We start from the raw sequence: 15,244 nt of genomic DNA, 5'->3' as shown, positions 1-15,244 counted from the left end.
TGACATCAGTGTTCATTAGAAATGATGACATTTCATGTGAGTATAAATATCAATGTGAAAAAGAAAAGGTCGGAAGAACCTTGAATGTTTAAGTAATTCGTGAAATGACAGGTGTGTGTGTGTGTGTGTGTGTGTGTGTGTAATTGATTTTCAGTGAATGGTTCAGCTACTTGTAGGGCCTACGAGAGAGCCCAGGTGAACCTTTCAATGAGTTGGTATCTGTTTTCAGAACATGGAAATCTCTTAGTCCAATAGTCAATCAGGCAAGCTTTGAGGTCTTGAAGAGTTTCAGTCCTCAGCGATGGTGTTGCAGACCCTTGTGAGCAAACCCTAGGGTATGCTCAGAGCCCTCATAAGCAGGTACCAATGTGTGATGATTTCAGACAGCATTTCCCAAAGAAGTACTGCTGGAGTCTCTGTCCTTGTCAGTTCCCTACACTTCCTTACACTAGTTATGTGATCAGTGTGTTTCAGGATAATCCCCACATGTGATTTTTGCTATTTCCTAATAGTCCTATCTGTTTCTCATCTTCTTCTTTTATGGTAGGGGTTGGGAAGCAACCTGTGTGGTGTAAGAAGGGGTGTGGTAGTTGTCTGCCTTCAGAGGACCGAATGATGCCTAGAAATTGTACTGTAGTTTGAGGTCAATTGTCCATCCTCTGAGTGTCAGGAATTCCACCACTTTACTTTGATGCTAGTCTGTTCTTCAAGCTGTCCTCAGAAATAAGGACGTCATCCATCTAGGGAATACTGGTTTGTGTGTATATTTTCATTTTAGGAAAGGCCTTGCTGTTCCTGAAAATAATACTGTAGAGCACCCTTTCCTGTTCTTATTGGTCATCAGTCAATCTTTTGTGAAGTATTCGATTATAAATAGACTTCCTATGGTTGATGTGCAGGAATTCTTTATTGACAAGTCTTTGTCAGTGTGTGTATTGCAAATCTTTACTTCCCAGCCTGCGGTTCACTTTTTCATTTCCTTATGGTCATAAGATAAGGAGAAATGTCACATTTGTATGAAGTCCCACTGAATTCTTTAAATGGTTAGTGCACCCTATGTCCTACCCCAAGATTGACAGGTTCTACATTTTCTTTCAGAAACTGTCCAATGGGAAGCTACAATCCATCTCAAATTTATAAATTGCATTTTTAATTCTAATAGGGTATTTATAGACTGTTTTGGATTTTCTATGTACACAATCGTATTATCTGTGAATAGTCACAATTATCCCCTCAATTCTTATACTTTTTGTTTCTCTTGCCTTCTAACACTGGTAGATTCTCCGATGCCACGTTGAATAGAGCAGCATTGTTTGAAGATTTTAATATACCTTTCTCAATATCTGACAGAAAAAGCAGACAAAACATTGGTAACAAGTGTGACCTAATTGACATATAGGAAACATTCCATAATAAGTGCAGAATACATTATTTTCAAGTGGTCATAGACTCTTTACCCAAATAGATGATAGGTGGGGCCACAAATCAAGGCTACAAATGTTAAACCCTGAAATTAACTAGATTCTATTCTTAGACCACAGGGGAATTGAGTCACAGTCATAGAGAAAAGAAAACCAAGAAGTCCTTCAATGTTTAAAAATTAAATGGAACTTTGCTACATATCCTAAAGGTCAGAGAGGGAATCTCAATGGAAATTCTGAACCTTTTCTACATGAGGGCTCACACACAATGGCACTTTCTTTGTGAAGAGCATTATAATAACCTAGACAGGAGTTGAGCCTTAAGTCAGAGTTCTGCCTGCCCCAGCCACACCTGGCAGCCTTGGCCTGTGGTCCCCCTCAGCTGTCCTTTCTGGTGGCCATGTGCTAAGGGAGTCAACATGGCCATATGGAAATGGAAAGCTCCCCACTCATAGTGATGGCGGTGCCCCTCCCCAGCTGCCCTTTCTGGTGGCTCTGGCTAAGGGGGTCAACATGGCCGTTAGGAAATTAGAAGCTCCCCGCTCTTAGTGATGACTTTGCTACTGTATCATCCTCACCAGTCCAACAACATGATTTCTCAGTGAAATATGACACAAGAGCGACTTTGGCCTTCCTTCAGGTTTGAAAATCATCTGGTGAGTCATCTATGAGAAATATGGATTCAACATGTGTTCTTTCTTCTGGAAAAGAAATAGACCCAATAGCAATTATGGCTTCCTGAGCACCTGTTTCTGAGAGACATCATACTGGCTCTTTGTATCATTCTGCCTCTAAAACTCTAAACTAGGGTGTAGATATTTTTAGGCACATTTTCAGACGGTTAGAAAGGGACTCAGATGATATGAGTCACAGAGGATTTTAGTGTCAGAAACCTAAGTGGGATCCCCAAACTGACTCCAAATCCCTTGTTGTTCCATACAGGGTACTATTTCCCTCTTATCTCTTGTCTTCTCGATCTGGAAACCTATCAAGTATCAGGATTCTCTTGTCATGTGGACACCTGGAATGAATTCAGTGGGCCTTTTCACCTCTGCCCATGGTGATCATTATGATCATTATCTCAGTGGAGGACCTCTGGATAAGATACTCAAAGATCCTTAGGAATAGAGACAGTATAATATTTTTCTAGTATTAAAGTTACTGAAACCAACTATCTTTTTTTAATTTTTTTTAATTTTTTTTAAGGATTTTATTTATTTATTCGACAGAGATAGAGACAGCCAGCAAGGGAGGGAACACAAGCAGGGGGAGTGGCAGAGGAGGACGCAGGCTCATAGCGGAGGACCCTGATGTGGGGCTCGATCCCATAACACCAGGATCACGCCACGAGCCGAAGGCAGATGCTTAACCGTTGTGCCACCCAGGCGCCCCACCAACTATCTTTTTTAGTCCATTCAGCCTCTGGTATGTTCAGAGGGTGATGTAAAACAGGTCTGAAATAGTATATAAAAACACTCAGCTCAGCCTCTTCTACAAAGTGAGCCAATGCTTATAAACATGGCTAAAATATTCCCTTACCTACGATGACTTCCCAGACATCGTAGTGTTTATATGATATGACTATAACTTACATTAGACAACATTTGCAGAGAAAGAACTTAGTGCATCCAGGGGGCACTTCATGTTGAAATTAGTTGGTGACAACGAGCTACTGTGTTTTATTCTGCAGTCCAAGGGAATTGTGCCAGACATCTCTAAAGTGTCTAGGAGTTCTACAATTCTGATTTTAAGTGGTTTGTGTGCTTCAGAGATTTAGGCAGGAGAAGGGCAGGAGTCCAGAGACTGTGAACACTTCTGTTACCTGTGCTGACCATGGAGCAGGTAGCCTTCTGTGGGCATCATTTTGATTTCTTGGTACTCTTGTGAAAGGTGCTTTTGTCTCAAATTCCTCCATTTAGTAGTATTATAATGATGAAAGTAATTTTTATCTTATATCATCTGTGGGCCCTGATCCTGGGCTCCCAGGGAAGCTATCCTTTAACATTTTACCGGCTCAAAATGACTGGGCAAAACCTCAAAGCATGGGCCCTGTTTCTGCGCCAAGCACATGTTGTACATCTGCTTAGAGAAGAAAACAATAACCAAAAAATGCCAACATAAATATAAGAAAAAATAAAGAACCTCTTTGGCTCCCATAAGATTAAAGTCATACTGACATGTACATACTGAAAACATAAGAAAGAGCCTGTCACTTTCTGGAATCTAAGAAGATCCTCATTGTGGTGTGTAACTCTGTACGTAAAACAAAACAGAAAAAATATATAACTCTGCCCCAAATGTTCCTTCCCCAGAGCACTCCCTTCTTGGTGAAGATTGTGTCTCCCAGGCAGCTGTCCTGACTTGGGTTTGAATAAAGGTCTCTTCCTGTCTCTCTAAAATATTTTTAAAAGTTCATTCATGCAGTGTTGACAAAAACAGTGTTTTCTATTTAAGTGAGAAATAAATGTTCCACTCTAGTTGCATTGGGAATAGATGAATTGAGGGTTTCTTTAGAAGATTAAGTCTGCTTTCCAGAAAAGGCAAGGTCATTGGTCTATTGAGAATGAAGATAATTACTGCTAAACAACAAGTATGTGTTGCCCCTTTGCCCAGAAACCAAAGCAGGTGTGCAGGCTTTAGGTCAGAGGTGCCTTCTTGGCCCCGCTGACAACACTTCTCTGCTCTGGCTCCAAGACACCCGAGGTTTTGAACGTCAGCATCGGAGTCAGCGAGGCAGCTTGTCACAGGATGCCAGTGATCAGAGAAAGCACAGGTATGTTTGGCAAAATGTCCTAACTATGTCAGGGCTGGAGGTAAAACCTCTCATTATCCCAAAACCTCCTGGGCTTTTCTCTTTTCTCTAGTTGAGCCACAAAGTAAAATTGAAGTAGCTGTCAGCATTCTGGTTTTGGTGCAAGAATTACTTAGTTTCCCTGAAGGAAGAACTTTGCAGGGGATCACAATTTCTCTGTCCATTTATTGCTTACAAATGTATGTTGACCATCTGTTTCCTAGGAAACCTCTTTTATTAAAAAGGAAAGGTGACATTCACTCTGTGCCTGTTTGTAACATCTAATTTGTTCCTTCATCTAACAGTGTTTATTCAATTGGGCCTAAGATATCGTTGAGTGGCCAGCATCTAGAGTTAGGTGGCTTTTTTTTCATCTGATACAGACTTGGATGATGTCATTTGACAAAGGTGATGTTTCATGATTGATTAGTTTATTCATCAGATGAGTTAAAATTAGGGTGGAGGGAAAATTCAAAATTTTCCAAAGCGGCCTGTTCCTGTTTAAAAGTTGAGCTTGACTTTCTAGTTTTACTAAATGTATTATATCGATATTTTTTGGTGCCATATTCTCTCTGTAGTTTCTTTGGTGGTGGAGTCAGAAGTAGAGTCTGGGAATTCTTTTGGATAGTGGCATGCTGGTGGCTTCAAGGGGCTTGGCATCAGGAGCCTTGGGGTGAAGTCTGCAACTGCTTGCCTGACCCTGGGTGCATCTCCCACAGGTTTTGTTTCCTCTTATGAAATTGCCGGCAGATAATGTTCTGCTTAAAGGGGAACCCTCCCATCCTGTTGGTGGGAATGCAAAGTGGTGCAGCCAGTCTGGGAAACAGTGTGGGGGTTCCTCAAAAAGTTAAACATTGAACAACCACATGATCCAGCAATTGCTGTCCTAGGTATTTACCCAAAGGATACAGAAATGGAGATTCGAAGGGGGTCCATGCACCATGATGTTTATAGCAGCAATGTCCACAGTAGCCAAACTATGGAGAGAATCCCAAATTCCATGCACTGATGAATGGATAAACCAGATGTGGGATATATATACGCTCGTGGAATTTCAACTTGGAGAACAAACTGAGTGTTGCTGCAGGACAAGGGTGTGGGGGCAGAGTTAAATGGGTGAGGGGTATTAAGGAGGGCACTTGTGATGAGCACCGGGTACTGTATGCAGGTGAGGAATCGCTAAATCCTACCCCTGAAGTGAATATTCCACGGCATGTGAACTAACTGGAATTTAAGTAAAAAAAGAAAGGAAAAAGTGTTCTGCTTCACGAAGAGAGATGTAAAATTGTATTGATTTGGGCTGTACTATTCTATAGATGAGAGTTGTAAAACACCCTGTTGTAGGATACACTAGTTGCTTATCACATAAGAGACCTCAGAAAGCTGCAATGAAAGATTCAGATCTCAGAGCATGTTTGTGTTCCACTGATATGTTACAGTTTGCATAGGTAGGAAAGAAGGTGGAGAGAAAGGCAACAAAAGGAGAAAGTAGGTGTGAACCTTTCATTAGTTAGCCTTATAGCTTTCTCATGAAAGCCTTGCACCAGTGTGATGTTGGAAGAAGAGGAGGAATCTGGGAGCTTTGCAGGAGACGGGGGAGTTCCAGGTCTGGGTAAAGCTGACAGGGTCCCAGAGGAGAGCTGAATGCATTCTGCAGCAGGGTGTGGGCAGGGTGGGCTACAGGTGTGGCTATGGGTCTCCTGGGTGAGAGTTGTGACAGGTGAGGGCTGTGTGCAAGTTCCTGGCTGAGGACAAGTGAGACACAGGGGGAGAGCTGGCAGAGAACCTTCTTCTGGGCCACCAGCCTCACCCAACACACACAGCCTCATCTTCTGTCCCTGTCACTCCAATTCAGACTTCTCCGAAGGTGAGTGAGAACACATCAAGAGCATTCGAAACAGAAGGGAAAGAATGTGCAAAGGCTCTGGGGCAGGAGAATTCCAGCTATGTCCAGGAGCAGCAAGAAGGCCCTGTGGCCACAGGAGACAGCTTAGGACATGACCTCAGAGAGGTGACAGAGGGTGACAGAAAGCCATTCCAGGGCTATAACACCATGAGACCCTGTTTCACTGGGCCATCCTGGCTACAGTGTTGAGAACTGATGACAGAGGGTTGAAGATGGCAAGGCAGGTCAATGACGAAGCTTTTCCAGGAACTCAGGCACTGTGGACCAGACAGGTGGCCTTGGATGGAGTGGTTAGGCCTATTCTGGGTCCATTTTGAAGATGGAGCTCACAGGATTTGCTGATGGGTTAGCTATTAGGAGCAGGAGAATGGAGGAATTGGGGTAACTCCCAGCTGTTGTGGGTGGTCCTGATGGAGGGGAAGAAGAGGGTTTCAGGAGGTAGGAGGTAGTCTGTGTTCCACATGCTGAGGAAGGTGCCTTTCCCGGTGGATCTGCTGAGGTTTGTGTCTGGGAGAACCTTTTACATCTCCTCCCTCAGCAATGCTCAAGTACAAGTATCCCCCAGTTTTTAAACCTTCACAGTAAGACACTGGGCTTTCTTGAAAGAACTACGTTATTACCCAGCTTCAGTAAGAGGAAGAGACCTTAAGAGGATTTCCCTCTTATGAAAAAAGGTGAACAGTGAGAATCGCGTTCAGCATCTGTTTTGGGGAGAAGCACGACAGAGGCGGCGTGCACCCCAACCAGCTCTTTCCGCTGGGAACCGCTCTCTGCAGCCAGACACCAGCACTTTGAATGGTGCCTGTGAGCCTCTGCTGTGCTTTATCTTCATTTATGCTGGGCCTCCATTAGAAACTTGTGTCCTGAGGCCTAAAAAAAGCCAAAGAGAAGGAATTTTGGAGTCTGAGCACACTGTCTAATTGTTCTGTGTAAATTAATGGTCATTATTTCTTGACACCATTTCTGCTGTGCAAGGTTTCTCAGAAGCCCTGTACTTTCAAAGAGCAGGGAAACCTATACCCCATGCTGCGGGGTTAGTTTTAGTCTCCATGCTGGACAGAACCTTTCATGACTGTCGGATTTTCTCACTCAAACATTGAGACTTTGACCACCTTCACCTGTTTCTACCACCCCATCCCCGAATCTGGCACCTGCCAATCTGCTCTCAGTGTCTATGCGTTCAGTATTTGTTTATTCCTCGTGGAATGTACATGAGAGCATCTGGTATTGGTCTTTCTGTGTCTGAGTTACTTGGCATAAGGCCCCCCAAGGTCTGTGGTTCCATGAATAATGCTGCAGTGAACGTGGGAGTGCATCTGTCTTTTTGAAGCAGTATTTTTGTCTTCTCCAAATCAATACTCAGTAGAGCCATTACTGAGTGATGTGGTAGTTGTATTTATTTTTTCAGGAACCTCCATACCGTTTGTCACAGTGGCTGCACCAATTTCCATTCCCACCAACAGTGCACGGTGTGTCCTCGTCTGAACACCGTTGACCCCACCTGGTGTCTGTCTCTGGGACAATTGCTGTTCCAACAGTTGTGAGGGGATAGCCGATTGTGTGTTGACTGATGTTTCCCTGACGATGATGAGTGATGTCGAACAACATTTTCTGTCTGTTGGCACCTGTGTGCCATCTTTAGAAAGTATCTATTCACATATTCCCCCCATTTTTTATACGTTTTTTTTTTTTTATTTGTATGTGTGTTGTGTGTATTTTGGATATTAGCCTCTTCTCACACATATGATTTGCGGATATTTTTTTCTTATTGGGTCAGTGGCCTTTTAAGTTTTTGATGGTTTCTTTTGCCGTGTGGAAAATTTCAGTTTGATGTTGTTCCACTTGTTTATTTTTGCCTTTGTTGCTTTGCATTTGGTGTCCGATCTGAAGACTCTGCCAAAACCAATGTCAAGAGTCTTAGTACCTGTGTCTTCTTGGAAGTTTATGGATTCAGGTCTTATGTTCAAATCATTCATCCATTAAAAATTTTGTGTGTGGTGTAAGAAAGTGACCCAGTTATATTCTTCTGCATTTAGTGTCCAGTTTGCCTGTTACCACTCACTGAAGAGACAGTCCTTCCCTCCTGGCATATCTTCTGCTGCTGTGTCGTAAGTTAGGATCATCTACGTGTGGGTAAGTTTCTGATCTTTCTGTTCTGTTCCACTGACCTGGTGTCTGTGTTTATGCCAGTACCATCCTGTTTTGATGACAACAGCTTTGTAATCTAGCTTGAAATCCAGGAGTGTGTTGACTGCACCTCTTTCTCCAGGTTGCTTTGGGTATTTGGGGTCTTTTGTGATTCCATACAAGTTTGAGGACTGTTTTCTATTTCCTCGAATAGTGCCACTGAAATTCAGATAGGCATTTCATCACATCTGTCAATTGCTTTGGGTACAATGGACATGTTCACATAATTAACTCTTCCAGTTAAGGAGCATGGCGTATGCTACCATTTGTTTGTGTTGCCTTCCAAATCTTTGACCCATACATTCTGCCCCCCTCGGCACACATATTTTTCATTTCTTTTCTGCCATGTGTTGAGTGTACTATGTCTTTCTCATTCTTGGTTACTTTTATTTCTAGTTTTTTTGATGCAATTGTAAATGGCATTGCTTTTTAAATTTCTCTTTGCGAAAGTGTGTCATCAGTATACAGAAATGCAAGAAGTTGGGTCATCTGGGTGGCTCCATAAGTGAAGCGTCTATCTTCAGCTCAGGTCATGATCCTAGGGTTTTGGGATCGAGCCCCGTGTTGGGTTCCCCGCTTAGCGAGGGTCTGCTTCTCCCTCTTTCTGACACTCCCCCTGCTCCTGCTTTTACTCTTCCTGTCAAATAAATAAATAAAATCTGAAAAAAAATAAAGAAAACAGGTCTCTGTATATTGACTTTATATCCTGCAGCTTTCTTGAATTTGTTTATTCTAACAGTTGTTTTTTTTTTTTTTTTTTGTGGAATCTTTCGGGATTTCATGTCATTTGCAAATAGTGACAGTTTTCCTGTATGGATTTCATATCTTTCTCTTTTTTTAAAATTGTTATTCACCCTACAGTACTGCATTTGTTTTTAATGTAGTGTTCCATGATTCATTGTTTACATATAACACCTAATGCTCATTATGACACGTGCCCTCCTTTTTTTTTTTTAAAGAATTTATTTATTTATTCGACAGAGATAGAGACAGCCAGCGAGAGAGGGAACACAATCAGGGGGTTGGAAGAGGAAGAAGCAGGCTCACAGCAGAGGAGCCTGATGTGGGGCTCAATCCCATAACGCCGGGATCACGCCCTGAGCCGAAGGCAGACGCTTAACCGCTGTGCCACCCAGGCGCCCCAACACGTGCCCTCCTAATTACCCATCACCAGGATAACCCATTCCCCTTCCCCTCCCTTTCTGCAACCTTCAGTTTGTTTCCCAGTGTCAGTAGTCTCTCATGGTTCATCTCCCCCTCTCATGTCCCCCCTTCACTTTTCCCTTCCTTCTTCTAATGTCCTCCATGCTATTCCTTCCATTCCACATAATAGTGAAACCATATGATAATTGTCTTTCTCTGCTTGACTTAATTTACTTAGCATAATCCCCTCCTGGTCCATCCACGTTGGTGCAAATGGTGGGTATTCATCCTTCCTGATGACTGAGTAATATTCCATTGTATAGATGAACCACATCTTCTTTGTCGATTCATCTGCTGAAGGACATCTTGGCTCCTTCCACAGTTTGGCTATTATGGACATTGCTGCTATGAACATTGGGATACAGGTGCCCCTTCTTTTCATTACTCTGTGTCTATGGGGTAAATACCCAGTAGTTCAATTGGTGGGTCGTAGGATAGCTCTGTGTTTAACGTCTTGAGGATCCTCCATATTGTTTTCAAAAGTGGCTGTACCAGCTTGAATTCTCACGAGTAGTGTAAGAGGGCTCCCCTTTCTCCACATCCTCTCAGACTTTTTTTAATTTCCTGTCTTGTTAATTTTTTTTCAAGATTTTATTTATTTATTCCACAGAGATAGAGACAGCCAGCGAGAGAGGGAACACAAGCAGGGGGAGTGGGAGAGGAAGAAGCACGATCATAACGGAGGAGCCTGATGTGGCGCTCAATCCCATAATGCCAGGATCACGCCCTGAGCCGAAGGCAGACACTTAACCACTGTGCCACCCAGGTGCCCCCTGCCTTGTTAATTTTAACCATTCTAACTGGTGTAAGGTGTTATCTCATTGTCGTTTTGATTTGTATTTGCCTGATGGCAAGTGATGTGGAGCATTTTTTTATGTTTCTGTTGGCCATTTGTATGTCTTCTCTGGAGAAGTATCTCTTTGTGTCTTCTGCCCATTTTGTGGGTGTCGAGTTTGAGGAGTTCTTTATAGATCTTGGATACCAGCCCTTTATCTGTAATATCATTTGCAGATATCTTCTTCGATTCCATAGGTTGCCTTTTTGTTTTGTTGATCGTTTGCTTTGCCGAGCAGAAGCTTTTTATCCTGATGAAGTGCCAATAGTTCATTTTTGCTTTTATTTCCTTTGCCTTTAGAGACGTGGCTTGCAAGAAGTTGTTGTGTCCAATGTTGAAGAGTTCTTTTGATTTTGATATGAGACAGAAATCCATTATCTTATTTTCCTGATCGTATTTGAGTGCTCTGTCTTTCTTGGTGAGTCTAGCTAAGTTTGTCAGTTTTGTTTATCTTTCCAAAAAAGGCAGCTCTCATTTTCATTGTTTTTTTTTTTTTTTGGCTTTTTAGTCTCCGTTGGATTTATTTATGCATTCCTTTTTGTTATTTCCTTATTTCTACTAATTTGGGGCTTTGTTTGTTGTATTATTTTCTACTTCTTTACCACATAAATCAGGTTGTTTATTGGAGAGCATTCTCATGGATTGATGAAGAACTGAATTTCTATGAATGTCCCCATAGAGCTACTTTTGCTGAATCCCATAATTTTTGTAGGTTGTCTTTTTCATCAGTGTCAAGGTACTTCTAAATTTTTTTTTTATTTCTTCTTGGACTGTTGATTGTTCAGTAGCATGTTGTTAAATCTCCACATATTTTTTAAGATTATTTGAGTATGTGACAGAGAGTGAGACAGTGAGAGAGGGAACGCAAACAGGGAGGTGGGAGAGGGATACGCGGGCTTCCCACGGAGCAAGGAGCCTGATTCGGGGCTAGATCCCAGGATCCTGGGATCACGACCTGAGCTGAAAGCAGATCCTAAACGACTGAGCCACCCAGGCCCCCCAATCTCCACCTATTTGACTGTCCCATTTTTTTCTTGAGACTGATTTCCAGTTTCATATCATTGTGGTTGGACAAGATTTGAAGCAGAAGGTGAAGAGAGCATTCAGATGAAAGGTTTGTTTCCTGGAGGGTTTTCTGAGGGCAGACCATGAGTTCAGTGGGGATGGAGGAAAGTTTTGTGAGACGGGGGGTGGGGTCAACCCTTGTTATAATTACTGACTACTACCATGCAGGCTGTGTGCTACCATTCACACCGTAGTCCTGATGGACTTGTACTTCATTAGAAATATTTTCTAGGAGGTGTAGGCAGAGCCTTCACTTTGAGAAAGGTGCCATGTGGGTTCATGGCATGACCCCAGGTCAGCAACGAGGATATATGATGTTGTGGGGGATCAGAACCAGGCTTTCTGTGGGAAGTGACAAAAATAGGGTATGGTGAGCTCCATGACCATAGATGATGTCCCGAGTAACCCACTGGGTGTTGGGTTCTGTGGATCTGTCTCAGCAGGTGCTGTGGAATTCAGGGACACCCTCCTGTCTGTGGATTTGTGTAGAGACAGGTTGACATCAGTGTCTGGCCAGGTACGAGGGTCGCACTGGACCACGACCAGAGGTGAAGCATGCGGGGGACCCACTGCTTGGTTTCCATGAAAGCTGACCAGGGTCTGTGACCGTGATTCCTAGCAGTTGCAAGGGGAGAGGAGGCCGGGGGTGGTGCACACTTCCTAGAGTTGTGGTCAGGACTAGTCTGGAGCCCACTGAAGTCAGCCACACCGGGCACAGAAGGCCCCCAGTCAGTGTAGCTGTGGGCACTCCTCCCATGTTACTTTCGGGCCGGCTCCATGCTGCCACCTCCTGCTTTCATCATCATCTTCAAGGTCATGTGCCTCTGCTCTTGCCCCATGGCCTCCGGGGTATTGTCCATCCTCCATCTGGCCCTCGTCCCTGGTGCCCTGTGCAGTCCGATGCCAGGTTAGCCTTCTGGAGACAAACATCTGGCCCTGATGGAACACTTCTATGGATCTCGTGTGATGCGAGGATGATGTCCTGCCCTGGAAGGGGGCTGCAGGTCCCCAATCAGGAGAGCCATGTCTCCCTTTTCAGCATGGCCTGCCCTCCCCTCAGTCTTCTTCAGGGAATTCCTCCCCACTTCTTGAGATGACAGCTCTGAACTTAAAAATGAATGTTATTTTACATATCTCTATGCCTTAGTTCATCCATGGCATGTCTTTCAACCCCGTTAGTGGGTTTTTTTTTAGCAGTTCTGAAGGGCTGTTTGCTCGAGGAGGGGATGACCTGGGTGGGGCAGCTTTCCCTCTCATCTCCCGCAGCATGTCTGTGAGCCCTGGGGCCAGCTGTCCCACTGAGGATTGAGGGACCCGAGCCAGCCCATCCTGAGCCCAGGCTGTGTCAGCTCATAGACTGATGCTTTTTGGAGCGGTGGGCAGCTGGCATGGGCCAGGGGCAGGCAGTGTCTCCTTCTCATTCCTTCCCCCCCTTCCTCCCAGAGGTAGCTCAGAGCAGCCCTCAACCCTGCATCTCCAGATCCCTTGACCTGTGCCTCCTGTGTTCAACTGGTGACCTTGGAGTTTCGCATGGATTCTACCTCACGTACCCTCTCCCATAGCAGTTCCAGGATCAGAGAAGGGGTCAGACCCTTGTCTGTTTTTGGTCTTCTTCCTGTCCCACACCAAGCCCACCCACGTTTGCATCTTCCATGTATGTGCTTGGATGCAAGCCCATGCACAGGGAACCTATTAGCCAAATGGATCCAGGCAATGAACATTGAAGTAGAGATCCAGGATCCATAATAAACGTGCTCTGAAACCTGTCCCAAAGTCTGTGACTCTCTCACACTGAAACAGAAACAATAATAGCTTTCTGGACTGTGAAGTGACATGTGTCTCTACTTCCAATCTTGAATGCATAGGTGCTGAGCCTGGACTGAAAAGGACCATGGCACCGTGGGCTGGGATCCATGGTAAGAACTCATGAAATCTGAATTTGAGGCATGGAGTGAATAATTATTGTAGAGTGAATCCTCCCAAGTAGGGCTTATGCAGAGTGCACAGGAAAAGATTTTTCAAAGAGGTTCCTGAAAGAAAAATCTTTTTTAAAAAATTATTTTAATTCCAGTAGAGCTAACATACAATGTTACATTCGTTTCAGGTGTACAATAGAGTGATTCAGTAATTCTATATATTACTCAGTGGTCATCAAGAAAAGCGTCCTCTTAATCCCCTTCATCTATTTCACTCATCCCTCTATCCACCTCCTCCCTGGTAACCATCCATTTGTTCTCTATTGCTAAGAGTTTGTATTTTGGTGTGTCTCATTTTTCTCTTTTAGTTATTTATTTTGTTTGTGTCTTAAATTCCCCATTAGAGTGACATCGTATGGGATTTGTCTTTCTCTGACTGTCTGATTTTATTTAGGATAATACTCTCTAGCTCCATCCATGTGGCTGCAAATGGCAAGGTTTAATTCATTTTCAAGCCAAGTAATACTCCATTCTGTGTGTGTATGTGTGTGTGTGTGTGTGTGTGTGTGTGTGAGTACACACATCTATCATCTCATTTGTCAATTTTTCTACAGACGCTTGGGTTGCTTCCATATTGTGATATTATAAATTATGGTGCAAGAAACATAGGGTGCACGTATCCTTTTAAGTTACTGTTTTCCTAGTCCATGGGGAAATACCAGTAGAGTGATTGTTGGATCGTAGGGTAGTTCTGTATTTAATTTTTTGAGGAACGTTCATACTGTTTTCCACGGTGGCCACCACAGTTTGCATTCCCACCCACAGTTCGCGAGGTTCCCCCTTTATCCACATCCTCCCAACACCTGCTCTTTGTTGTGCTTTTGATGTTAGCCATTCTGACAGGTTTGAGATATTACCTCATTGTCCTTTGGATTTACATTTTCCTGATGATGGGTGATGGTGAACATCTTTTCATGGGACTGTTGGCCATTTGTATTTCTTCTTTGGAGAAATGACTGTCCATGTCTTCTGCCTATTTTTTAACTGGATTATTTGTTTTGGGGGGATCGAGTAGTATCAGTTCTATATGTTTTGGACACTATCCCTTTATTGCATATGATCTTTGCAAATATCTTCTCCCTTTGAGTAGGTTGTCTTATTATTTTTACATTTTCATTGTTCTTCTGCCGTGTGGAAACTTTTTATTTTGCTGTATTCCCAATAGTTTATTTTTGCTTTCATTTCCTTTGCCTCAGGGGACAGTCTAGAAAAACGTTGGTATGGTCCATGTCAAGAAGTGACTGTCTTCCCTCCTGTAGGATTTTTATGGATTCAGGTCTCATATTGAGGTCTTGAAACTGTTTTGTGTTTGTCTGTATTGTGTAAGAAAGCAGTCTAATTTCATTCTTTTGTGTGTAGCTGTCTAGTTTTCCCAACACCATTTGTTGTAGGTACTGTCCTTTTCCCTTTTGATATCGTTGCTTGTTTTGTGGAAGATTCATGGACCACATAATTGTGGGTTTCTGTCTGAACTTGTATCCTGTTCCTTTGGTCGCTGTGTCTATTTTTGTGCCGTACTGTCTTGTTAGGATGACTGCATCTTTGTAGTACAACCTGAAATCTGAAATTGTGAGCCCTCCAGCTTTGTTTTTCTTTTCCACATTGCACTGGGTGTTCCGAATCTTTAGTGGTTCCATACAAAAGTTTAGGATTGTTTATTCTAGGTCTTTTGTTCTTTAATTTAAATTCAATTAGCCAACTTACAGTACATCTTTAGTTTCAGATATAGTCTTCAATAAATTTTCAGTCGTGTGTAACACCCAGTGCTCATTGTATCGTGTGAACTCCTTAATGTTACTCACCCAGTTACCCCCCCAAATTTCTCCTCCAACAATCATCAGTTTCTTGTGATAGTTAAGA

The sequence above is a fragment of the Ursus arctos genome, unplaced genomic scaffold (genome assembly GCF_023065955.2).
Source record: "Ursus arctos isolate Adak ecotype North America unplaced genomic scaffold, UrsArc2.0 scaffold_30, whole genome shotgun sequence".
Classification (NCBI taxonomy): domain Eukaryota; kingdom Metazoa; phylum Chordata; class Mammalia; order Carnivora; family Ursidae; genus Ursus; species Ursus arctos.
This window is presented reverse-complemented; position numbering follows the sequence as displayed.